Genomic DNA, 27,546 nt, shown 5'->3' with positions numbered 1-27,546 from the left:
ATTGGGGGATCGGTTGCGTCTTTTGCCACGCATGCGCCTTCACCACTGTGCAAAGCAGGGGTACGCATGCGTGTTATGTAGCGCAAGCCGATCGCGCAGCACCGGATTTACGGGCACTACAGACTCCGTATTTGGGCATTCCTCGGGCCTCATTATTCAATCTACCTCATCCAATTACCTACCGGGAGAGTATAAATGAGTAACTGACGCGACCAACGCTCACTTCATTGGAGCCGCGTTGAGGGAAGGCAGGCAACTAGCCATTGCAGTAACCGTGAGTTGGGTCATGAAAAGGAGCATTATTCTGGCGCATTTAGATTGTGGTGCCTATAACAAACTGAATCCCATATATCAATGTCTTTTAGGGTACTTTACTGAGCAGTAAGGAAGGATCCCCCAATAACACGCATAGGCTCATGAGGTCTTGTATTTGAGAACTATAAGTAAGCCTTACATTACCTGTTTTTTCTCCCTCTCTTTCCATCTGAGCAGAGAGTATTTCTATGTTATGAATGTATGTCTGTAAGTGCTGTGTTTGTCCATATATATATTTCTTTTTTCTTTACAGGGTTCTCTGACCCTTATTTATGGGTCTACCTTGTTGTACTAAGAGAAGCATTTTCTTCTCCCTCGGTCTGTGCACTGTAGACCAGTGTGTTTATTGTGCTTTCTTTCCACAGGTTTTCATCTATCGCCAATTGGGCGCAACTACATCCACCTACATATATAACATTGTTAGGTATATTACACATTGTTGTAATCTTTTTTTACACTTTTACATTTACATGTGAGTAAGGGGAGGGTAAGTGCTTATCCTTGTCCTGAAGAAGGAGCCCCCGCACTCCGAAACATGTTGACACCTTTGTTGTGGTTGTAATACCCTAATACGTATTCTTACAACCCCATCCTGCACTTCTTTTAATAATACCAGCCGGGGATTTAATAAAATTATTTTTTACCCACACGCCAGGTATTTTTTAACTATTCACTTTTTTCACCTCACCTCACTCACTCCTTAGTAACACACCCCCTCACATAGTTCACTTTCTAGTGCTCCTGCGTATTTGCGAGTCGCAGCACGCCGCATCCCGTAGAGGGGTGCAAAGGCCCCGATGATGAAGCATGACACCAAGGGGCCTGTTGGTGTGTGAGGGGCATTTAAATAACACTGTGTGTTCCCCATCACTTTAGGGATCACTGCCACCCTGAGTGGATTCTACTTTGTTTATTAGAATGTTTTACAGACACTCAAGAGCCCATCAGCTTTCTGCGCGCAAGTCGCGTGTCGCACCTGGAGCGCTCTCCGGTGCGCGCACCGGAGAGCGCCTATAGATATATATATTTTTTTGAACCTAAATTACTCAAAATCCACTGGAGCACATATCTTGAGACATAGCAAAGGCACATCCGGCTACCAGTCCCTACAATTTTGCCAAGTTTGGTGTAAATCCATTCAGCCGTTCGAGCTAAAAGTGAAATCGACCGGCCTATGGAAATTAACATGGGGAAAATGCGTTTTGGGACCCCCCTTTTATCTCGGCCCCCGTTTGACGAATCCCCCCCAAACTTTCAGGGAAGGACCGGGGCGCCGCGAGGCCATTTTGAGGAAATTTTGAGGCAGATTCGTCAACCGAAGCCAAAGTTATTCCAAATAGAATTTTGAGAATTAACATTGAAAATAATCCTAACTATAACTACCTACTGGCGACTGCCAGTAGGTAATATATTTATATTTATGAATATTGCACAAACAATGGCAAAGCCCACTGGGGTATCATTGATGTTGGGACTGCTAAGACCAGAGACCATTGCGGTAATAGCCAGTGAGGCGGAAGTACCTGTCCAGTGGGGCGGGACTTTGTATTAATAAAAGCAGGTGTTTCCCTTCATCGTTTTGCTGCTGCTTTGTGAGGTGTGGCTCGTGATCAAGGAGATGTTCCGAAACGCGTAGAGCCTTTGAAGACGAATGCAAATGAGAGTGCTACAAGGTGCTGTTGACCTCCCAGCATTGGGTGTGCTACCGTGCGGGCTCCTCATAGTGGGCAACCTGAAGTGTTGGATATAGAGGGCAATAAAAGGAAATAATTAAAATAACCTGGACGCATAATCATGCAGTTTAATAAATCGTTTATATAACGTAAAAAATATGAGGAATGGAGCCATAAATCTAGAATAACCTACAAGCCCACTGGAGGGCAGAAGTGTACACTCAATAAAGTTGGATAATCTTGAATTAAAAACGGACAAATCTATCGGATCTTACCGTGAGCTGTAAACTGGCCGGTAATCTCGATTTAAGACAAAATGGGAGTCCCCTTGCTTGAGGGTATTATTAAAGGTAGGATAGAATATATATAAAAAAATATAAAAAAAAGAAAAAATGATGCCAGAAATTATGAAATGTAAAACTTAACTGAAGATGATACTTAGAAACTACATTTCCCAGCGCACTTCCGGTATTGGTAACAGGAAGTGATGTAATGACTTTACAATTGTTGGCGGACCCTCCGTAGAAATAGGAGTGGCTCAAGTTTTGCATAGTATTATCCGTGAGCAAGCTACACGTTTGTAGCGAAACGCGTCGGATTGAAATTTATACTTACATGCTGGAAATCACTGCGAATAAAATCTTGGGAAACAAAGGACTTTGTGAGTGCGTACTCATTTTCTTGACAAAGGAGGTGTGATGGATATATATATATATAGATATATATATATATTGGATCGTGAGCAAGGGAGAGGTGCTCCCGAAACGCGTGGATCAGTGCTTGTTCTTTAATGCATTTATGCGATCTGAAGGCTGAAAATTAATTAAAAAAGAGTAAAAGTCTGTGAGTTTGTCCCGTTAATCCCTTTGCATAGGGGGTTTGTGAATAAAATATATATATATAGTTAGTAACACAATTACTGACATATATATTTTACATTACATTAATTGTATTTTTTAATATAAAAAAATGTACTAAAGCATATATATTTATAGATAGCAAAACATTCCTTTGCTCCAGGGAAATGCCCCTGACCTTGCGAGAGGTGGAATGGCAGCCAGAAAACAGGCTTGGCAAAATATGCAGTTCCAAAACAAAACCAAGAAAGCCGTTCACACAGGCAGCGAGCCAAGGCCTGAATATGATGTGGGATGTTGGACCGCGGACAGCCCATCGTGACGGTACAACCACCGACAGCCCTTCAGTCCGACTGCCGTATCATGATACTGGCAGTCAGACCCACAGCTGTCATATGCAAGACCGTGGCCTCCACCAAGATCATAGATCCCATCAGGGCGGAAGTCGGAGGAACGTCCTAGCATGGTGGCGGTGCTGAGGCAGCCACCACAGTCGAGATTATGATATCCCTTTACGGCAGCCTTTTCATGGCAGGAACCCCGCAATGAAAAGGTTGTCGGAATGGGATAGGGGATACCAAACAGGGACCTCTGCCATTGCGGGCCAATAAAAATGGACCCAAGGGCACATGTAGTGCTCCCACTCACCACTGTGCACCATGTGCCATGCAAGACATGGTTCATGGTACACGGTGCATGGATGTGCAAGTGCTGCACAGCGGTGGCATGTGCTGCTGTCCTTTTCCATGGTTGCAGCATGCCTCTGCCGTGATACTGCCGTCTTTCCTCCTTATTTATTCAATATTAACCTTAATATACACATATATATGTATTTAAAATCTTAAAACAATTAAATATATAAAAAAGAAAGAAAGAAAAAAATCCAATGACATATAACAAACTCAACTTCCCTAGCTACCAAAAATAAGATACAATATTAGTAATAGATTTAATTTCAATTAATACATAAAAAACAATCCGAATTACGAATATCGTAGCACAAACGTTCTCAAACACTTACTATAAAATAAAAAAAAATGGTGAAAAGTGTTTATTACATAATTTTTTTTACCAATTAATACATTGCATGCAAATATCAATTATTACAGAAAATGCATATTTATTTTTTTGCCAACGAACTCATCCAAAAAAGTAAAACACAAAGGGGTCGATTCCGATTTGGTTAAATCCCCTACGAATCGCCTTATGGAGCATTTTTCCCGTACAAATCGTACACCTTGAACGTCCCCGTACGTACGATGAAGTACGATCCGAACCCAAAACAGATCTCCGTACGAATCGTACGAAAGACTTAAAAATACGTACAAATCGCATTCCAAACACGCAGTACGCGATGTGCATACGGATTGAAGCAGCTTTTCATGAACCAGCAAGTACGATTCATTACGACAACACTCCGTACAACTCTTTTTCTTCGGGAGTTTAAAACGTCCGTAAAAGCATATATTCGACTCGAACCGTGTGCGAAACGGACCCTCCCGGGTATGCGAGTGCACCCCTTGATTACAGGGGAACTGTGCATAGGGGTACGTTGCTTAGGGGTACGGTGCATTGGGGTACGGTGCATGGGTGTACAGTGCGTAGGTATACGGTGCATTGGTGTACAGTGATTAGGTGTACTGTGCATAGGTGTACGGTATGTAGGGGTACAGAGCATAGGGGTATGGTGCGTACCACCATGATTGCAGGGGTACGGTGCGTATGTGAATGTGTGGTTCTCCGTATGAATTACTCATACAACATTTTCCGTACGAATCGCGTTCTTATTCCCCGGTCCGGATCGTACTTGTCGGGTCGTACGGCATGTTTACGAATTGCACGGTTCACCGTGCGTGTCCTGTATCGTACGGATTTTCACTTGCTTTTCATACGGTTCGCACACATTGGTATGTATTCTTTTCCTACGGATCGTACTACGCGATTCGGATGGATTTGTACGATTCGTAAGGAAACGGCTATGAATACGAATCGTCGTACGGATTTGTTTCCTGAATCAGAATCGACCCTAAAATGTAAAAATACATGTGTAATACACATATGAATATTAAAATCTATTTTTAAAAAAATCATTAAACAGTAGAACAATTACAGAAGTATTGATAACGTTTTTTACATAGTTAGCAATCAAATAACAAATAATATGAAAAAACAACCCTAAATTAATTTATATTTTATTTTATGTAACTTCCCAACATATACCCCTGCTAACCGAGCACCTAAAATATAACTAACATAAATCAGTATTAAACAATTTATAGAATTATAAATCAATTAAATAATTAATTAACCATTATTAAATAATTGTAAATTAATCATTACTCAACTTTTCACCCTATACGCCTATATAACTAAAATAAATCAATATTAACCAATTTACATAATTGTTAATTAGGGTTCCTGGTGTTATGGTAATTATTTTTTTAACATTTCCATCTGCATTTATCCATATTTATTTTTGGGCCAACTTATTGGTATTTATCCATATTTATTTAGTGTTTCAAAAATAAATGGAGTCGTACAATGGTATATTTCCACATTTATTTTTGCTGAAAAATATGCACTCATACTTTTCAGCCTGTCATGTTTTGGCTAATTAAACAGCTAAACATGGTGAAAAACTAGACCCACAGGTGAATATCAACATTATAATACAATTGTATGCTAAAGTATGCCTGCATTTAGGGCAATCTCAACCTGTAGTTGAACTTCCCATGCCGTCTATCTGCTGAGGGGAAATCACAAAGATAGCATGGAGAGTCACACAATTTTCACATTTTTTCCACTTTTACAAATAAATACAGACAAGCAACATATTGTTTTCTGTCTATATTTATCTGTACAAATCAGTTACAATGGAAAACTGGGAACCTTATTAATAATCAATTTAATAATTAAGCAACCCCCTATGACACTAATAACCCAGCAGCCAGCACCTAAAATATAACTAAAATAAACCAGTATTAAACAATTGACATAATTAACAATCAATGAAATAATTAATTAACATTAAATTGTTACTTTATGGTTAATTAACTTCCCACCCTATACCCCTACAAACCCATCAGTCTTCTCCTAAAATATAACTAAAATAGGTCTGTATTAAACAATTTACATAATTAATACTCAATTGCATAATTAACTAACAATTCATAAATAATTGTTAATTCATCAATGCGTAGTTATCTTCCCAACACCTGCTACAAAACTATAAATTACTATTAACAATCAAATACAAAATACTACATGACTTAAAATTATAAACTATATTAAAAAAATTATAGTCAATAGTAATACATAATATTAATGTTAATTAACACATTAAACTAATTAAAAAATTATATTTTCACAACTGTGTTACTGAAAACGATAATAAAAACAATATTATTAAAAACAATATGACTCACCCTATAAATAATATTCTTGACATCAATATTTTTGCATCACAATATTTAGCAATCACAATCTTTTTTTCCAATACTTCTGTCTCCCGATATTTTGTCTAAATGCCAAAATATGTCCACACATGTGAGCATTGCACATACGAGTACAAATTGCCTGAAATGTTTCAACAAAGGGTTTTCATAGGTCTCCTTGAAAGACACTACTAAAATGAGAAAAGTGTTTCTGACTAAAAGGAAAAGATTAAAAAACGTTGTAATATAATTTATTTTTTCTGGGTTCTGCCAGATTAAAAGTGATCCATCATGGAAAAACTACTAATGTGGAAGGCCCAGCAGATTTAGAATTTTGAATATAACATCACATCTCAAACACTCAAGTGCATCACTGCATCTTTTTAGACTTCAATTATGTTTTCTAGAACAGGCTATTCTCTGGATGTGTTCTTCTTATATATAATATTATGCAAGGTTAAAAATGCTGAAAGGTACCCCAGTATTAGGTTTTTTAAGTAGCGGCACAGTATAATGTTTTTATTATAATAATGTGATAAGTTTAAGAAATGCTCATTGTAATTTTGAGCATTTACACTAAAGTACTCATCTTTTTCACCTATGTTGGGTTGCTAACCATCTGGCTCATTTGAACAGTAAGGTGAAGCTATACATTTAGCAAATAGGTTTCTGATATGAATGCGTTGGAATAGACAAGGCACTGAAGCTGGTCGTCAGATTATTGCTCTACTACTACATTATGAGATTGCGAAATATGGAAATATGGATGTATGCAAGATTAATATTCATCATAAGGTAGGCCAATGACTTCTCTGAGGCCAGAACACACAGACTTAAGTAAATAGTAGCAGAAGTGCCAGGCCACTCAGTTAACAAATTCTGGCTGTTTCATTAAAAATGAGTGAGGATCAGACCTGTGCCATAGGGTGACTATCAACCAATTTAAATCAGACAATTATTTTTGGGCAATAGCTTATACATGTATATAGTTATTTTTGCTTCTATGAATAACTTAAATAAAGATTCAAGAAAGTAGCCATGCTTCAAACTGTTTCCTCAGTTGATGCATTATTGTTCACTCTGTTGGCAGACCACTTATGGCTCCCACTGCCATACAAAAGAAGATCGAGTTAGGGGTATGTCTGGGGGCAGATTCGTTTTTACCATGCCTTAGAAAATTGTAATTATGCCAACGTAATTCACATATTTTGGAAATTTATCATTGCCCATGTTATGCAAAATTACCAAAATTACACCATGACGCAACTTTTTGTAATTACTCAACCTTCATGGTAAAAATTTACAGCAAACAAACCATTTGTCAACAACATTCATGCAAATGTTTGGGAACGAGTGCCTTTTGTGAAAGTGCTTTTGTTAAATGCATCCTTGTGCCATGACTTAAGGGTACATTTCATGCTAAAATATACCGCAAAATGACAGATTTGCATTTCACTTAATTATGTATATTAGCATGTAATTTTTTCGAAATTTCACATTATTACACACAATCAAATTACACAAATTTCACACAACGCTAGGTTTTACATGCATGACTTAAGTTAAAATGACTCTCACTTTTCTACAATTGATTTTGCTTTCATCTTTCTACCCTTTCAGCTGGACCATTATCTAAATAACACATGGCCTTGAATAGGTGCATAATGTTATCACCCAAAAATTCTGATCATCTCTGACATTACATCTTTAGCATTTTATTCTATACATATACGTCTGAGCTGAGCAACATACTATTTTTACCAATCTACGATGTGGGCTATTAAAATGTTAAACACTAAAGGCCTTTTTACGAGTTTGATAGTCTATTGAACGCCGTATCGGCGATGGCGGTCCAACCCCAGTGAGCTTGCCAGTCCGATTGCCATATTACGATTTGGGTGGTTTGGCTTTGCGAAGACCACTGCCGAACTCCTGACACCGCCAGCCAACTCCAACCAAGTGACTGCAGAGCAGTCCTGTGAGGTTGTGGGAGTCTCGGACCGCCAGTGAACCCGCCCGCCAATTACGAGTTGCTTTACAACCAACGTGACTGTGGCAGTCCAACCACCACATCTGAGGCGGCGGAAAGGGAGGGATATAAGGATGAAACTCAACTGTTCTTACCTCTATTCATCTTCTAGCAACACAGAGCCCATCGTGCATGTCATGCAGCTTCTCTACCTCCTTAACCACCTTCTAAACCCAGTCCGTCGTGGACAAAATCGGCTGTAAGTCAAACAACTACCTGTTGTCATAGACTCCTCTGAAAAACTATGCCCTGCCATAGACGAGGCAAGGGAGTTGGAGTCCCCAAGTAATGAACATGTACCGGGACCCTGTCTGGGATTGTATCTTAACAATCATCCAAAAAAATCTGTAGGATGCCCTCCTAGGCCAAACATTGGTACTGCACAGGCACACTGTACACAAATAGACATGTGTTTTCAAAATATTTAAAGTGATAGTGATGTGTGCATTATTTGTGTGCCACAACACCTCCTCCTCATCAATACCACAATTACTAATGGCTGTCACCCATAAATGTTGCCCTTTCTAATTTGTCTGCCATGTCACCACTGATCTACACTACTGATGCAGCTTACTATTTCCCAAGTGTTGCTAAAATTACATTGAATTGACTACAACTACCATGAGACCTTGTGATTGGAATTTTGACCAAGATGCTACACTCCTTTTGCCTCTTCTCACTTGCTCCCATGTTACAACTGATAATTACGGTTCATGCAGGTTACCATTTCTTAAGTGTTGGTAAAGTGATAATTGAACTGACTATACCTAACATGAGGCCTTGTGATTGATCAGAACTCTGACCAAGATGCTACACTCCTTTTTCCCTTATTCACTTGTCTGCCATGTCACCATTGATCCAATCTACTCATGCAATTTACCATTTCCCAAGTGTTGTTAAAGTGGCATTGAACTAACTACAACTACCATGAGGCATTGTGACTGCAATTCTGACCAAGAAGCCAAAATGAATGTGACACACACACTGCACACATCCTAGGTCCTGTTGTGAGGTCAAAGAAACATCAGTATAGATGTGTCACTAAAGTGAAACACACCTTCTCTGCTTCAACTCTGTAGTGGACTCTCACGCATCACCCACAGGAAAAGACAATAGGCAATATGTAGCAAGCCTTTTTCCCATTTGCAAACGGGACGATTCTCAGAATCTGCCCTTTTGCGAATGGAAAAAACCTGTTTGGGATGTATTATCCCAAAAGGCCATCGCAAAATTGAGAATCGCAAAATTTGCGATTCTCTATTAAGGAATTGCAAATTGCGATTTCTTAAATGCAATTCTGGATGCACCAGAAATCTGCTACTTAGCCCTAAGTAATTGAAAATTACCACCAACTTCAAGTTGGTGGTAATTTGCGAATTTCTAGAAAAAAAGCACTTTTTTGCTTTTCTCGAAGTGCCATATGGCACACATACATGCCTTTAGGGCATGTATGTGCGCAACATGTGCACACATGCATATTTCAGGGGTGCACCAGGGTGTCCATTTGGCACCCTTGCACCCTTGAATTTGCATTTGCAAATTGCGATTACCTATCTTCGAGGCTGGTAATTGTGATGAGTGTCTGTTGAGTGGTAGCATGTCTGGACTTCTTGCTGTGTTTTGGTGTGCTTGTGCTGCATGTGGATGTTGTGGGTGAGTGCTTTAGTCTGGGTTTGCTGTGGACAGGTCTGTGTTAAGGGATTTGGGATGGGGAAGAGGGAAGAGATGGGGTGGAGGGCTGGGTTGGGTGGAAGGCTGCTGTCAGTGAGGAAGCCAGTGCCTGAAACAACATCTGTAGGCCAGACCTACCACTGTGAATGCATTCCAGGCAGTCCAGGGCCTTAATCATCTGACTGGAAGGCCCCTGAATGGCATTCAGCATTACAGAAAGCCCCAACAGAGATTTGTCTCAGGAGGTCTATAGTCTCCTCATTCAGGACATACTCTGGGCACAGGGGCAGGGTTTGATGTGCCTGGAGCAATGGAGATGCCACCTTGTTTCTGGGAGAGGAGCAGAAAAAATTGGTGGGGAGCAGAAGGGAGTGTGGAGATGAAACAGGGGTGGTGGACAAGGATGTTGTGGACACAGGTCCTGTGGTATATACCACCACCAGAGTGTTGCCACTGGAGGTCAACTCAGTAGAAGATGGCATTGAATCATGCACCTCTAGGGAACCCCCCTCACTCTCTGGGCTACTGACTCCATCAGTGTCAGTCTCCCGACTGGAGGCACTGTTGCCAGTTGCATCCTCAACTTCGTTTGCACTGTTTCCACTGCTTGCCTTAGTTGATGCTGAAAAGACAGTTGAAATAGGTGTAAGAAATCTGTGAACACTCAATGCATGAACAGCTCTTAACAATAACATTATCAAGGGTGCACAGATCACTCCACTGACAATGTTTCCTAAAACTTATATGGAGACAAGATGTCCTAAGCTTTCTGTCAGAAGTTGCACATATATCGATAGCACCAGACCACACCAATGGCTAGGGACATCCCCAGCCCATATTGGTCCTGGCGGGAACACCATCCTCAGATTGCATCTATACAACTCAATAGAGCAGTGAAAGTCTTAAGGGGTTCGGGTGATCTCCAGTCTATGAATATGAGGCGTCATTTGTGTCCACAAGGGAAAGCACATCACAGTACCCAATAAGGTTTGCACACACAAATACCAATGTATCACAGTGTTTACACACCCACACACGACCACAACAAATCTGAATGTCACTCCATGATACATGTCATCAGTCAGTGAATGTACCTACAAAAGTGTACATGTATAGGTCACATAACTACACTCCCACATTAATAGCATCAATGATCAGTTTGTGAGACACAACTTTAAGTGCACATATCATGAAATACATAGCCTCAACAATTAGACATGACTAATAAAAGAGATCAATATCTCTTTGTATGTCTAACAACCCCACCAATGTGTACACACTCCTGTCTGTGTGTACACGTCACCTGCATCCTCAGCATGAATGAACATTGTCCTTTACACATTGGCCAACACATACACGTTTGGTGGACTCTCACCTTAACCTAAGTAGACCTTTACATAATGTATCAAACCATTGTGCAGATGATAGCACAACAAAGTAAAGCTACACACGCCATCATGTAGGCATAAATACTGATGGCACCAGTGTTGTTTGACATCTCATAATGCTGTACATACCCCACTTACCATGGGCAAGTTTGACTTAGTGTGTGCATCCTATGTGCAATGTATGCCATGTCACATATAAGAGTGCAGAACTCTGCGGCTAGAGCCATTTTTGGCCTCCAGCGCAGAGCTGGAGCCACAGAGCTGTTAAAGAAATTGCACTGGCTTCCAGTCGCTAAAAGGATCCCTTTCAAGGCGCTTATTTTTGCCTTCAAGTCCCTTCTTAGGATAGGCCCCAAATATCTTCAGAAACGCTTGGCTTTTTATGTGCCTAGCAAGACGCTACGATCTGCATCTTTATCTAAAGCCTTGATTCCCCCTATCCGCCTGACTAGAATCGGAGGACGCTCCTTTCGATTTCTAGCGCCTCAAGGCTGGAACGACCTGCCTGTTCTGCTCAGGAAAGCTGATGACTTGCTCTCCTTTAGAAAAGGACTTAAAACCTGGCTTTTCACTCAGTAATGGTTTCGATTCCTTTCTTTTTATCTGTTGTGCTATGTTTCTCTCTATCCTTTAGGCTCTTTGCCAAAGCGCCGGGACATTCCTCGGAGTAGCCGTGCGCTATAAAAGAGCATTTTTAACATAACATAACAAGAGATCCCCAGGACAAGATAAACAGTATTGGTGGACCATCACTCCTGACACAATGAAGACAAGCGGCTTGTGTGGGACAGCTGTCACACACAGCATCCAACATATGTAGTTGAACTGTCACATTACTCATTCATGTGCCTGTATAACTCCGAAGATCGACATGTGACTTGACTCAGCTTTGGATCTGGTCCAAAAGACATATGTCTTGGCACCTACTATAAGAGCTACACATGCAACAACACTGCTAATCTTTGGACATGAGTGACCTACAAGGTTGATGAGGAAACTGTTGCTTGTAACAAGAGGAAAATGTTAATGCACAATGTATGACTCAGCCCAATTCTCACCCTCTCCTAGCTGTTGTTGGGCCCTCAACTGCCCATCAAGTTCCGAGTAGGCCACCGCCAGGCTGCAGGCCATTAGTGGAGTCAGTGCCCAGCACACGGCCCTGCCAGGTTGGGAGGTGTTCCCCAGCGGAACCTCCACGATCTTCTGCATCCAGCGTCTCAGGACCTCCCACCTCTTCCTTTAGTGGACACTGTGCCGGCGACAGACTCCCAAGGACCTCACTTTCAAGACAATGGTTTTCCACAGTCCCTGCTTCTGATGGGCGTTGACCTGTATATATAGAAGAGAAGAGGCAAAACATTGTAAGTGCAAGTAAATGGGTCAATGTCAGGGTCACACACATTTTGGAGACATCTAGCACAAGCAAGTAACAATTATTAATACAGTACATTTGTAATCCTCACATGCATAGCACTACATAAAGGGGATTCCTGGTTGTGTCCAACACTGATAAAGACAGCCCACTGACACCATGTTGGCCAGGGCCATCCTACATGAACTGTGCTGCGAGCGACTGTGGTATGCACACTCCAAATGCACATGATTGCTTGTCCGGCCGTCTCCAGCCGGCCAAACAGTCATGCGTACTTTGCTTGTTACCCACCAGGCTGCATTACACAGCCTGGTGGGGAACATGCCCAAGCCCCAAGTCCCCATCTGAGTGCCGATCCACGGTGCTCAGACCAATCATAATGCTGCATTGCAGCGTTGTGATTGGCTATGGGGAGCCTGGGGGCTCCCTGCTTCCAGGTCTACTTGCTGCCGTCCCCGCAGATGTGGAGGAGAGACGGGGTTGGCAGATGATGTAAGTGTTTTTTAATTTGCCCTCCCCTGGCCCTTCCACCCTCATTCCCTGTCAGCCGCTACTGGGTCACAATGAAAGTGCTTGCATATGTCACACTGACAGATACCATCCTGGTATTGTCTGGCCATGCAATGTGGACAAAAGACTGGGATACCATACAAAGTGTGACACAGTTTGAGTGGTTGGTACTAGCATCACAGGACATACCTCCTGCCATATGTGGCTCTGACACAGGGATGACACATATACCTTATAAAACCTAGTTGCATAGGTTGCCTTTTAACAAGCTGCTGAACCACAAAAGTCGATTGTCTCACTCATAAGCAACTTCAAATGACAGTCAACATGTTACATGAGAATTAAGCCTGTACAATGCAAGACTTACAACACACCTGTGGAAGTAAATAGCCTGACCCAATTCAATCACACACATCAAAAGTCTGGGCCAAGGGAAAGAAGTATCAGGTCAGGAGGTGACCTCTGACAACATACAGAATGTACAACAGGAAAAGGCAATCTGGACAGATGGGGGAGGAAGGGACTCATTTTGGGAACATCCAAGGATCAGCAGAACAACAAGGAGGTAAACCTGTGACTTACAATTGCAGCTAAAAATGACTGTGTTTCTCAGCCTGTACCATTTCCAATGATGGGCACAATACGTTGTCATCCTTTGCCCTTGGCAGGCAGTCCAGACTCATCCCACATATACAACACATTCTAAGCACTTCAATCCAAACATTTACATCTTTGGGGCATGCTATATGTGACATGATGTTGTGTGGCACTCTGAAGGGCCATTGCGGTATAGCTAGCTCCATAAGCATTGTTTGACGAGTACTATAGACCTGGTCTCCCTAAATATTTCAACTGTACACATGCCACATATCATCTTTACCTGATCCTTACAGTATACATACACAGCTCAAACTGTAAGCCTATAATATTTAACACCCTTTACCATAATTTGGTAACAGAAAGTTTAAATGGCATGACCAACTGAACAGATACATTAAAATGTGCATGCTACCCGGGAATGATCTATGGCTTAACACTCGTAACAATGATGATGTGAAATACAAAGAGTACAGTGCTTCACAATTCATGATATGAATGTCCTATGTAGGGACACCAACATTTTACTTCATTACTATCAAATGACACACTGGAAGCCAAAGCCACATCATAGCCTGTGAGACAGGACGCAAGGCAGTACAACAGAGTGAAGTATGTATGTTAGTAAGTTGCCTGCTCCTCTAGTGGGTCATAGAGCTGGTTGCAGCACGTTGAGGGACCAGGTACCGATGGAGAGAGCGGTGCCTCATGTTCTGAGCTTTTGCCAGATGAGGTGAGGTGTTCACCCATACATTTAGGGGTGACACCAACCCTCTTGTAAAATCTTCGCAAACGCGCCTACAGGTTTTCGTAGGTTGTATATAATCCAACCACGTTACTGTCACGTGTATCACACTTTTTTTGCAGTAGCAACTACTATCTAGATCCTGAGAAAGGCAACATTCAGAAATTGATCACTATGGCTGAAACATGTAGACCAGTTTTTCGGACTAGTGCAGTCAATATTTTCTAAAACTGCACATGCACTGTTTTTTAACCTTGACACCAGGAGTTACCTAATACACTCTTTTTTCTCTTGGTAGCTAATTTTAGATCACTTTTTACATCACCATTCTTTGCACTGCAATCATCACCCGAAATACTCTTTACGCTTCGCATCAAGCGGATTTTAGGAGATCCGATCAATTGATCAGTAAAACATCCCTGAGCTCCTCCCTCACATTGAGGGGGTTGTAGCCCTTGGTTTCACCAGGGATTGCAACCAAGAGGAGATCCCAGATGAGGAAGCATGCCACCTCGGTGGGGGATGGGATTCCGTCCTCTTAAAAGGACTCCCCCTATGTTTAAGTAGGAGTCGTATTTGTGTACTGGTTGTGCCTTAGAGCTGTTCTAAGCTCGGCAGACGCGCAAATTGTTTGTTTGATATATGAGTCATAGAACTGGCCATACAGGGGAAGGACTTCATTGACGAGCATCTCCAGCTCCTCTGGACAGAAGGCAGGGGCCCTCACCCCTGGAGCGCATGCCATGACTGTCCCCAGAGATGGCAAACAGCAGCTGCAGTTGAGGAGGTGTAGTTCACAGCTGTCCCAGTAGACAAGTGAATTGTTTTGTGCACCACCACATACATGTACGCTGCATAGGTTGTATTCTGCATGCATGTACACAGCCATTGGACTGTGACCGTCACATGCACTAATGTTAGCCAATGGCTGTGTCCGCCATGGATGACACTGCCTATCGAGCGGTCTACTTTTGCAGAAGGTAGTAGATTCTGAATGTCCGATGAGCAACGTCAGGCACACCGCATTTTTAGCGTTTTAAATTAGAGTATTCCTCAACTTTTTCTGCAGTGTCACCATCAGTACAAGTATGTTGGGACATGTGTACAGATGTTGTAGACCAATGCTCTGTAACTATCAGTTCCCATTTGAGATTGTACAGCATTCTTGCTGATGTCCCCACGATTACTGCAGTGATTTTGATCCTGGCGATGACAGTAATAGGATGTTCTAATAGATAAAGGGGACAGGTATATGACAAAATTGGAGTTAAAACACCGAAGTCCAAGTCGGAAAGAAGGAAGCCTTTGGTAAGCTGAATACAGGGGCGATAGACAGACCTCTACTTATCACTTCTTTTTCATTTGTTAGATACACAAGGACACATACCGTAGCAACTAGAGTGGAAACCAATATGAAATAGCTACGCTTAAATGGACCAGACTAGCGGAGGACTTTGTCTCTTCATTTTACGTACTTCCTCTTTCCTCTGAGTACTGACATGGCTCAAGTCATCTGTCAGTATTCGGATGGAGTCAGTGGTTAGGTGGCATAGATAACTGAGATCTGGGTTCACATCTCACTCTTACAGGATTGCACAAGCTGAAGAAGAAACTAAAAAGCTGGTAAGTTTCAGAACGTTACACCCATACCTCTTAACAATGTAGGGTGTAAAACGCATGCAAAAGTACTCGCTAACAGATTGAAACTATATCTGAAAAGATTAATTAATTCAGATGTTTTATGTGTAAATTAGCTATGGCCAATATATTAGGTTATTCAACCATGTCACAGAAGAGCAAAGCTGTTGGAGACCCCTACAGTTGTGATGGCACTGGACGCAGAGAATGCCTGTGATTGTGTTTGATCAATTTCTTTCAGAAACAAACTGAATTAAATGGTCGCAGCCCGGCTCGATAATTCCTGTGCAAGAATAAATATCAGTAGATGTCTTTCCAACAGTTTTTTCTTATAAGAAGGAATGAAGCAAGGGTACCCGAACTTTCCCTGTCTTTTTCTATAAGCAATTGAACACCAGCTAATTTCTATAAAGCAGAACAAAAGAAATAGAGGGGATTCTTTTTATATCTAACCACCTGTTTTAGCCAGCGATGTGCCACCAGATGCTGCTATCCCTGCAATTCTGGAAATAAGAAATACAAGAAAAATACCTATTAGTCCCAGGATATACATTGATTTAGGACAAAAAGAACTTTCTAATCTTTGCAATAGATCATTGGTCACCAACACAGGTTTGAGATGGAACAAGTCCAAAATTAAATTCCCTGGAATTTGGTCCGAGAGTAAAAATACAGATGCCATACAATACAATGAAAATACATAAATAAAATCTATCAGAAATCCCGTAGACACGTGGTCACCTAGGTATATCACTAAGTCCACAATCACAAGTTTTGGTTGGGGACGAGTGTGATTTTACCACATGGTAATTTTGCATGTGAATTTACCATTACAGTGCACTAAATACACCTAAAAATTGTGCAGTTATGTGTAAAACAGTCTGGAATGGGGAGTACCATGTGTGGCCTATTTTTTCCCGCTGTATAAAGGCACAGAATGTTTCGTTCTATTTCTATGGGGTTTTTCCTCTGCATTCATTGACTACCTGTTCCGAGCCGGTGGTAAATGCGTGTGGGACAGGTGCATGGAGTGGTAGGTGTTGGAGTTTTGTGTGGGAGTAGGGGAGGAAAGACGACATTTCCTTTGAACAGTACAAAGTATTGTATGCTTCCCCCATCAGAAAATTAAAACCGAATAAGACTTGGCTCACACTGCAGCCAAGGTCGCATGCAATTTTTCCATCAGGTTCGTGTTTGGTAGACCCGGGTGAGGAAAAAAATCAAACAACATCAGATGGTCTAGAATTAACACATAAAATCATGCACCAACTTTGCTCTGCCTAGGTTATAATCTGGGCCTTCATGGCGATGAATTCAGACTATCAAAATGATGGTTTCCCTGATGTACACGTTTTATTAATCATGTCTCCAGACTCCCTAAAGAATGACTTTTTCAACTAAAATTGAGGATCTTATATCAAAATGTATCAGGCAAACTTAAAATCCAAGAATAGCTCTCCAAGAACTAAGATTTCCAAATAAAGTATGATAATTTTATTCTGTAGAGATCCGTAGATTCCAAATAGATATTTAGCAAGAAAATGAATTATGGGCCATATTTACAAATAAATGTCAGAGCGTGGTGCCACGACAAATTTGGCAACGCTGTGCTCCAGCATTTATTAAATGCAGGGATGAGCTGTATTCACAAGGATACAGCAGGCCCCTGTGTATAACTTAGCACTGGCTCAAAAAAAGCTGCCTAGCGCCAGCGCAGGCACCCTGCCGCATGTTGCAAAGTGCCTGCGCTGCAGGGGCGATTGTTTATGTGCAGCGAGGGACACCTTGCTGCACATAAACAATCAATAATGGTGATTTACTCTTTCTACAAGTGCTACATAGAAAGAGCAAAAAACGAGGAGAAATTATTAATTTCCCCTTGTAGCGCCATTTTACGACCAGGTATTGTGGAGAAGTGTGGCTCACTGGTTAGAGCAGGCAGACCCTGAAGCAGAGGTCAGACCCGGGACCAGGGTTCAATTCCCGACGCGGCAGGGTCTTGAGCTCAAATGTCCATGGACTTGATAATTCTCGCTTCGGTGCCTGACCTAATCATGGGTTCACACTCTGCAACTCTGGGCATTAAGCTTGCTTAATCTCCACAACGGCCCCCCAGCGGCGGGATGCCTGGCTTTCACCTTGGGTATGCCCTGTAGGGGCTATCTCACAGGGAAAAGCCAGGACGGGTTCCCAAGGCAAGCGCGGAGATACCCCTTTGGGGGTCGATTCAGGCGCTATATAAGAAACATAAGAATATTCCTTGGCATTAGATTTTGGTGCTGCCTCAGCAATGTAAATCTGGGGCAATGTCAAAAAGCAAGGGGTGTTGCAGTGGAATGCCCACTGCAGCACCCATTTCACTCCCCTTTGCCGCAGAGGACTGGGGCAGAAAGGGGCATATTTACAAGGTGGTATTAAGCCATATTACGGCCTAGATGTAGGTAATAGCAAATTACCGAATGGCAAATACCGAATTTTACCGATTCTGTATTTACTAATCGGTAATTGCTATGTAGGAAAAAAATTCAGTAAAAATACCGAAACGGTAAGATTCGGTAATTACCGATTCTGTAATTACAGAATCGATATTTGCCATTGATTCCTATGGGCTTCAAGGCCATAGGTCAGGGTGTCACTTTGACACCCTGTTGCCCCCCCTGTTACTTGCTTGTGTGCCATGTGGCACACAGACATGCCCTTAGGGCATGTCTGTGTGCCACATGGCACAGGTGTACATGCACAGATGTGCATGTACACTGGAATTCGTTATTTACCATGTAATAGTATTAAATGGTAAATAACGAATCAGTAATGGCCTGTGGCACTGTTTTCAGTGCCACCTACATCTGTATTTACCGATTCGGTAAATATACCGATTCTGTAAATTAAATGCAACCGACATGTCCATTCCCAAATACCGGTCGGTAACGGCCGAAATCGTCCGTTACCGATCGGTAATTGGCGACCTACATCGGGCCCTACGTGGCTTAGCACCACCTTGTAAATATGGGAAATGGAGCTAGGCTACCGGAGCGTCAAAAAAAGAGACGCTCCGGTGGCAATAGGGACTTGTACATATGCCCCTCAGACTCAGGACTTAACCCCCTTCCATGGCTAAACATTTCACAAAGCTTAGCTTCTCTCAACTTAATTTCACTTACAACTGTGAAAAAGATCATAAAAAAGACTCTACCATCATTAGTAAAAATACATTTTTTTCCCTACACCTTTTAGATAAAAGCATCCAAACACGACGTAGCATTCTATGCTGCCCTATCTTTGGTACAAATAAAAAACATCATTATTCAAGGTGAAACCATATTTTTAAAGTAATGCACCAAAAAGGCAATAACGCTGACCAAACCCTTATGACCCCTTATTATTTTTCTCAATTTAGACAACATATAACTTAGACAAGATTGACCTATCCACATTTTTTAAAATAAAAGGGGCTCTGACCAAAGAACATTTACCATCAACCTGACCATCCCAACATTATCAAAATACTCACACAGGGGGGGCACAGTACCTCCAAAATATCTAAACTTCTTTACCCAAAATATTAAAGAATGACCATTAATATACAATTCATATGAGAACATTAGAACATGTATTAAAAGAGGAATATATACAAGATAAAGATCCCCAACTCTGTGATAAGATTTGGTCAAGTCTAAGAGCTAATAAATTTGTACCCTCATTGGCTCATCGTAAATACCAGACGGCCCACATTGCCTATTGGACTCCGCTTAGACCACGCAAGTTAAACTTACTGATTTCAAACCTCTGCTGGAGTTGCAAGGAAAAAGAGGTTGACCATAGACATATGTTACTAGAGTGCCAATTTATTAAAGACTTCTAGAATTAAATGAGTGGAAGCAGAGGGGCTGATTTCGATGACGCTCAGAGTTGCCTCCAACCGACATCGTTTCTGCATGTGCACCACCCGACCATAGGCCGGTGATTCTGCACACCTCATGCGACCACATATGGTGCAGTCGCAAACTCCCATTTCTCAATGGGAGATTGTGAGGCGGGAAGAAATCTCAAGGTGCCTGCAACAAGGTGCAGGGATTTTCAGGGGCACCATAGATGCCCTCCAGGGCCATATATGGAAGGCCAGGGGGGAAGGGGCCCTGCTAGGGGTCCCCAAAGTTGCGTTACAGAAGCCTTTCTATGTCAGAAAGGCCGACATGGGAAGGCTGTCAGAAACCGACATCATAATCCTGACGGCGGAAAGCCGTCCATAAGGCATTATGAGGCCATTCCGACTGGCCAACAGGCTCCTTGAGCCCGTTGGAACCCAGTCGGATTCCCCAGACAGTTTAAACTCTTAGCACCGTCATTATAATAAGGCAATCAGGGTTAAAACCTACAATTTGGGTCGGAAAGCCTCTGACCAGCGGTCGGAGGCTTTCTGACCGACATTGTAACCGAGCCCAGAATCGCCATACTAAATATAACATCCTCTCCCAGTTTAGCCTCAATCATAATAGGGGATTTCTCCTCACACACTGACAAAACTCTGCAAAAATGATATGGATCTATCAGATATCATGATCATTGTGTGCAGTAAGTACATTATGTCGGAATGAAAGACTACAATCAAATTTCTATCCAAATGTGGTGGACAAGGACTCAATTTACAAAAGGTGCTAATAACTTCTTAAACTTGTATCTCAAGAAATGTATGTCCAAAAGAAGCTTATGGGCCTATGCTACTCAATGTCTTGATCCACCTAAACCTCCATAAATCCCATGAGAAAACTGCAAATAGATTTATTGATGGCACAACACATAGCTAGCACGAAATTATGGAAGTTAAGGCAAGAGTTATCTACCATATACCTGGTACACCCACGCCCCCCCTTAGTTCCCCCTTCTCTTCTCTATCTTGCTCTCTTCTTTCATCTGGGGCTCTTGTCAAGCTCCTGCCTTCTTGCTTACCTTTTCCTTTTTATTATTATTTTTACTAAACGTAGAAACAAGACTGACTCTTACTTCAAATGAGCATCTTATTACTTTCACTCGATGTTCTAACCATACCGGCCAACTTTCTTCTAAAATCTAATTTGCCCTCTGCTACAATGGCAATAAAGACTATGTTTAGCCATCTGTATATCTCTTGTTTACAAAACTTTAAGTAAGATATTTTGAAATTATAAAAAAAGTTTGCACACATTGAAGTTTTGCAATGTTTGTGAATACCTTTCTTCTTTACTCAAATAATATGTACCTTTAATCTAATTCATGAAAAGGACCAGGAGGTCCTAAAGCAAATGGTGAAAATGAAACCCAAAATGGATTCACATGAACAAAGTGATTTCTACTCCTTGTCACTGTTCAAAGGATGCAACAGATGGTCATATCATCTTGCCACCAGTCACCACCTTACATCTCCAGGCAGCGCTTGGCTTGCCACATGGCACTAAGAACAGTAAAAGATACAATCCATCTCCCTACACCTCTTAATTGGAGTGAGAGCATACACTGGTGGTGTGACCATCAGATGTGTTGCTGGCCCTCAAGGGTCTAGCGCCAACCATCTCCTAAACTTTCTGGTATGGACTGCCGAGAGCCTCGTGACCTACCTGACATGGCCATGTCTAGGGACATTTCTCCATCCACTGTTGTGATGCTAACATACACTGAGTGGAATCTAACTCCAGTGTTATCATTTTTTGTGCCTTAGCATGAAAGTTTTACCCTGGTAACAAGAGCTGTTCACTTTACCTCACTCCTCATCACTAACCACATTTCCTACCACATATTCGGTGACCCTTCTTTCTACATTCTTTGGTGGTCTGACAAAATGTCCATACCCACACATCTGCAGGGCGTCTTCTACAAAGGGGATCAGTGCGATGAAGAACAACAGCACGTTGTACTGTATAATTTCCTCTTGCAACAGCAAGGAGTAGTGTCAACAATTCAGCTCCCCTTTTCACAGCTTGGTGAGATTCTGCCAAATTTCATTACAAGACAGGAGGCTACCATTATGCAAAATCTTGTATTTGCTGCCCAAATATGCAGCCCTTTAAAGAATGTTAATAGATCATAAAATAAAGAATGTTCATAACATCATATGAAGACAGTGCACACTCCCATCTTCCTCTTTTGTTCGCTGCTCCTGACACAGCTAAGTAACTCTTACATTCGTGGCACGATTGCTAACTTATTGTAATATTGTTATAATACAGTTATATCATTTTAGCAATATTGTTATTATAACATTGTTTTTCATCCGATATATTATCTTTCTTATTATTATTTTTTTTATTAATACTTTTATTACCTTTCCTTTTAGTTTCATTCTAACCCTGTCCAATTTATGGCGGGAATGGTAGATATCTGTTTCAGTGATCGTCTGTCACAGATGCCCTCTTTGTATTACTACAGCATTTTGTCACGTATATTTTAGTTTTATGCTCCGCATACCGGCACTGCTCGATGACGCATGCCTTCCGCTGCCATGTTTAATTTGGTTAAGCCCGTTCCGCTGCTTCATTTTATCTTGTTTTATTTCCCCCCAAAAAATCATGTCTGTGTGATTTGTTTCTGCTCGCATCTCCTAGCAACCTTCTGGGACACGCGAGACTGAGTTCACTGCTTCCTAGTTACCACACGCGCCCTTAGTGATGCGAGGCCCGGCACTTCTCCGTCTCATGAGCCACGTTGCCAAAGTCCGCCCGCCTTCGTTGGTGCAAAAAGGACCGCCCGCCATAGGTGCGGCGGTTCCGCAGAATGAATTAGGATGCAGGCGCATCCTCTATGTTTACATTGTAATGTATTTTTACAATGTAAAAATACATGTTTCACATTTGCATGTACAACGTGGCAGGCACAGTGCAGTGCCTGCCACCTTGTACATGCAGATGTTGGGGGGTAAGTACCCCCATGTGCAGCTTCCCACCCCCCACACCCCCAGGCCCCTGAAGGCATTTTCTGTCTGTCTTTTTGCGGCAGAAAGAAAGACAGGCATCCTAATACCCACGGCGATGCCTGCATGGCACCGCCTCCCTTGCCCCATTGTACCTGGTCCCGCAAGGCGGACGGAAAAGGCCCGCCTTGCGGGGCCACGGCGGATGGTCTTTCCGTCCGCCGAGGTACCTTTCCCCTTCCCATTGCCATCCTAATTTGGTGGTGGGAATTTTAAGGGTGATGGCGGGAAATCCGCGACCGCCGGACCGGCGGTCCTCACCGCCGGCTTGTCTGTCGCGGATTTCCTGCCATCGCAATCTGCCCCTATATTTGATTTAAGGGAGAGAATATCCCTGTATTTTAATTATAAGGGGTGAACAACCCCCCCTTATGTCCTCCTTCAGCACCAACCGTGAGTAAGCCTTGTGGCAATTTTCTGTTCTAAATATAACTGTTCTTTTAGAACCTTTTCTAAAGAAAAAATGGAATATAATAACCCACGACAGCCCCCTAAGGAGGCGCTTATGGGTGAGAGCCTTAAGAGGTTCCTTGAGGAAGAGCTCAAATCTTCCATTAAAGAAGTGGTGGACGCTGCCTTAACTAAGAGGAAGAGGGTGTCTCCTGTTGAGGAGATTTACTTCTCTCTCTCTGACGGAGACTCCCCTACTACCTCTGGACTAATAGAAAGAGGGAAAGTTTTCCAGAAGAGGAAACATTTGAAGGAAGCATTCCCCCATGCTAATGATTTTGGTAGCCCTCGCGCTACAATAGATAATGGTGCTCATAGCAGCACAAAAGATAAAACCCAACATCTTGGGACATTGAGGAAAGTTGCCCATAGCGGCATGAGAGAAAGAAGTAACCTTCATGGTACAAATGATTTAGATGATTCCTTTAATTCCCATTCTGAAGCCTTAGATTATGAGGACTTGGACATGAACAAATGTATTTTCGAACCTCAAGATACCTTTGATAATCTTGACGAAGATTTGGAACAACCTTCCACTGCTTCTTCCTTTAAGAACCCCCTCAGAGGGGAAATGTTTAACCCTACATCTAGCCGACATTCCCGCAGCTCTGAATGGTGGCCAATGAACCACGTTAGTAAATATTTATCTCAATGGGTGAGGAAATCTATGGACAGACAAACTCGCAACCTTTTGCGCCATGAGTGTCCTAGACCCCCCTCAGAGGACAAGGTGTGCAACACCCCTAACCTCTATCCAGAATTGATAAAAATTATTTTTAAATTTGGTAAGGACTCCAGGAAAGGGATATAGAAATGCTTGAAGCAGTGTCAAGATAAACTCCTTGAAGTCTTTGGACCGTTAACCAAGATTCTGGATATGACTGAGGAGGCAAGGGCCAATAACATTCAAGTCAATATCGATCTTTTGAGGGGTTGGTCACAACGTGCAATTTGTTTTCTTGGTAATACCAATTCAAATCTAATGTAAAGCGGTTATCTTAAGGATGAACCCTAAATTTGCTGACCTGTCCTCTAAGGAGGACATGAGCGATACCAAAGGACTCCTATTCGGAGATAACTTTGTGAAATCTTTGGGCAAATATGTTTCCACCTTTAATGCTTTTAGCAAGGCACAGTCTAGCTTGCGGAGAGTTTTTGGGGGATGCCCACTTTTTGGAAGGGCTGACAGTAGGGGACTTGCTGTCAGCTGCAACACCTATAGGTCCCACTTCTACCCCCAATACCAAAGAGGTTTCTCTCACTTCAACAGAGGTCTTACGATCAATTTTCTACCACCAAAGAGGGAGGAGTTTAAGATCCCATGGCGGGAAACCCAGGTCTTCAAATCAAAGTTACCAAGGTAAGCCCGACTTCCTGTTCCCTTACAGAGGTGGAAGGAAGATTGAAACACTTTGCACACATTGGTCAAGGATTACACAAGATCCTTGAGTTCTAGAAACTATAGTTGGCTTCAAAATAGAATTTTGGAAACATCCATTTCAAGTCAAGATGCCAAGAGAGATGGCTCTAGAGAATTCAAAACTAATAGAATTAGAGATTTCCCAGATGTTGGGCAAGGGAGCCCCCATAAAGATACCTTCATCCGAAATTTCAAAGGGTTTTATAAGTAATATTTTCCTAGTAAAAAAAAGGACAAAGGTTGGCGTCCTGTCATAAACCTAAAATACCTTTAACAAGTTCTTGACTTACAGACATTTCAAAATGGAGGGGATCCATCGTTTGAGAGACATTTTACAAGCCAGGGACTGGCTGGTAAAATTGGATCTAAAAAATGCCTCTTACAATACCCATGGATGAGGACAGCTAAAAGTACCTTCATTTTACTTGGAAAGAAACTCTTTATCAGTTCCTGTGTCTCCCCTTCGGCCTGTCCTCAGCCCCTTGATGTTTTACCGAAGTCCTTCGTCCAGTAGTGAGCTAGCTCAGGGAGAGAGGAGTTTGTCCAAATATTTACCTAGACAATATGCTCCTTATGTCTCAATACAAAACAGAAATTCAGAAACACTTACAAATGGCTGTAGATCTTATTCAAAACCTAGGATTCATTATAAATATAGAGAAATCTATCATGGTTCCGACACAAGAGTAAGAATTCCTGGTTAATACTATCCTTTCCAATCTGATTCTCCCTCACAAAAAAGTTACCAAGATAAAGAAACACGTTTCTGCTATCATAACAAAAGAATCAATACGTCTAAAGGACCTAGCCATGGTTCTAGGTCTTCTGTCATCCTCTATCCAAGCTATTTCTCCCAGCCCACTTCATTACATGGGTCTTCAAAGACTAAAGGCTCTAGGTCTGAGAAAAGCTTTGTGGAACGAAGACTCAGTTCCCCTCTCAGAAGACGTACAAGAGGATCTACTCTGGTGGCTAAAGAAACTTCAAGCATGGAACGGGAAGGCTATTTTCTGAAACATTCCAGACTTTACCCTCGAGTCAGATGCAAGCAACTGCGGCTGGGTAGCCCGCCTAAACAATCTAGAAACTGGGGGGTGGTGGTCCTTAGAGGAACAATCCCTTCACATAAACTGCCTAGAGATGTTAGCAGCTCTAAATGCCCTTATGAGTTTCAAAAAGTTTCTAAAGAACTCCAATACCTTGATCCGCTTGGACAACTTCTCTGCTGTCTCATATATAAACGTCTGGGTGATGCAAGATCCAAGACTCTTTCAGATATTGCAAACCAGATTTGGTATTTGTATTGGGATCAAAAGATTACTCTCAGAGCGGAATTTATTCAGGGAATTCAAAATATTAGGGCAGACTGGAATTCTTGTTTCCTCCACGATTCCAGCGATTGGAAAAATGAATCCAGAGGCCTTTGCACTAATCCAGAAGTTATGGGGTCCAATTCAGATAGACCATTTTGCCAGCAGATTAACTTACCAAGTTCAGAAATATTTCAGCTGGAGATCCAATCCCAATGCATCGGGGGTGGGAAAGGATCATGGGTTGCGCATTTCACCCTTCTCAATGATTTAGAGACTCTTGTGGAAAGTGAGACTGGAGTCATGCTCCATTATTCTAGTAACCCCCTACTGGAAATATCAAGTTTGGTTTGCCGGGGTAATGGAACTGGCGGTGGATTTTCCAGGCCTGATCCCATCATCTTTAGGTCCACTCCAAGGTCCGGACAGATGGAGAGGAACATCCTTTGGTTTTAGAACAGAAGATGAACCTTCTTGTTTGGAAGATTTCAGGGGTTATAACAGATATTCTGATCTTTTGAGAGAGGCTAAAAGCCTTTAGCAAGATTTGTGGGCACCAGGAACTAGAAAAAGATATAGAGGTGTTTGGAGAAAATTGAGTTGTTTGTGCATGGAAAGGGAACTGGATCCCTTACAAAGCTCTCTACAACACATAGCCAATTATCTAGCTCATCTCTTTGAGTCAGGTCTCTCTTATAGAACTATCAATTGTTACAGATCGGCAATCTCTTCAGGACATGCTTTGAGTAATAATCTTGCAATTGGTAGCAATCCCTTAATCAAGAGAGTTATGAAGGGAGTTAGACTAAGGAGACCCCCTAAAGCACGTTACGAATCCCTATGGGATGTTAACTTAATTTTCAATCTCTTCCTGACCTGCCCTAATAACCATTTACTCTCCCATAAACAAATCTCCAAGAAACTAGCGACATGTTTGTGCCAAATCTCCTTTAGAAGTGTTTCAGACATTAAAGCCTTAGAACTTTCTAATAGATTCTATTCCTCTGAAGGTGTCCATTTCGATATTTGGGAAAGAACAAAAGCCATGTCAGAATCTATCTTCTACCCCTTTTTTCATGAGTGTGAAAATTGTATGAAGTGTTATGAGAATAAAATGTCAACATTCAGACCCATCAAAACTGACCAACTTTGCCTTTCATATGAATGAATGATATGAAATGAAATTATATCTGTATA

Source organism: Lissotriton vulgaris, chromosome 7 (genome assembly GCF_964263255.1).
Source record: "Lissotriton vulgaris chromosome 7, aLisVul1.2, whole genome shotgun sequence".
Classification (NCBI taxonomy): Eukaryota; Metazoa; Chordata; class Amphibia; order Caudata; family Salamandridae; genus Lissotriton; species Lissotriton vulgaris.
This window is presented reverse-complemented; position numbering follows the sequence as displayed.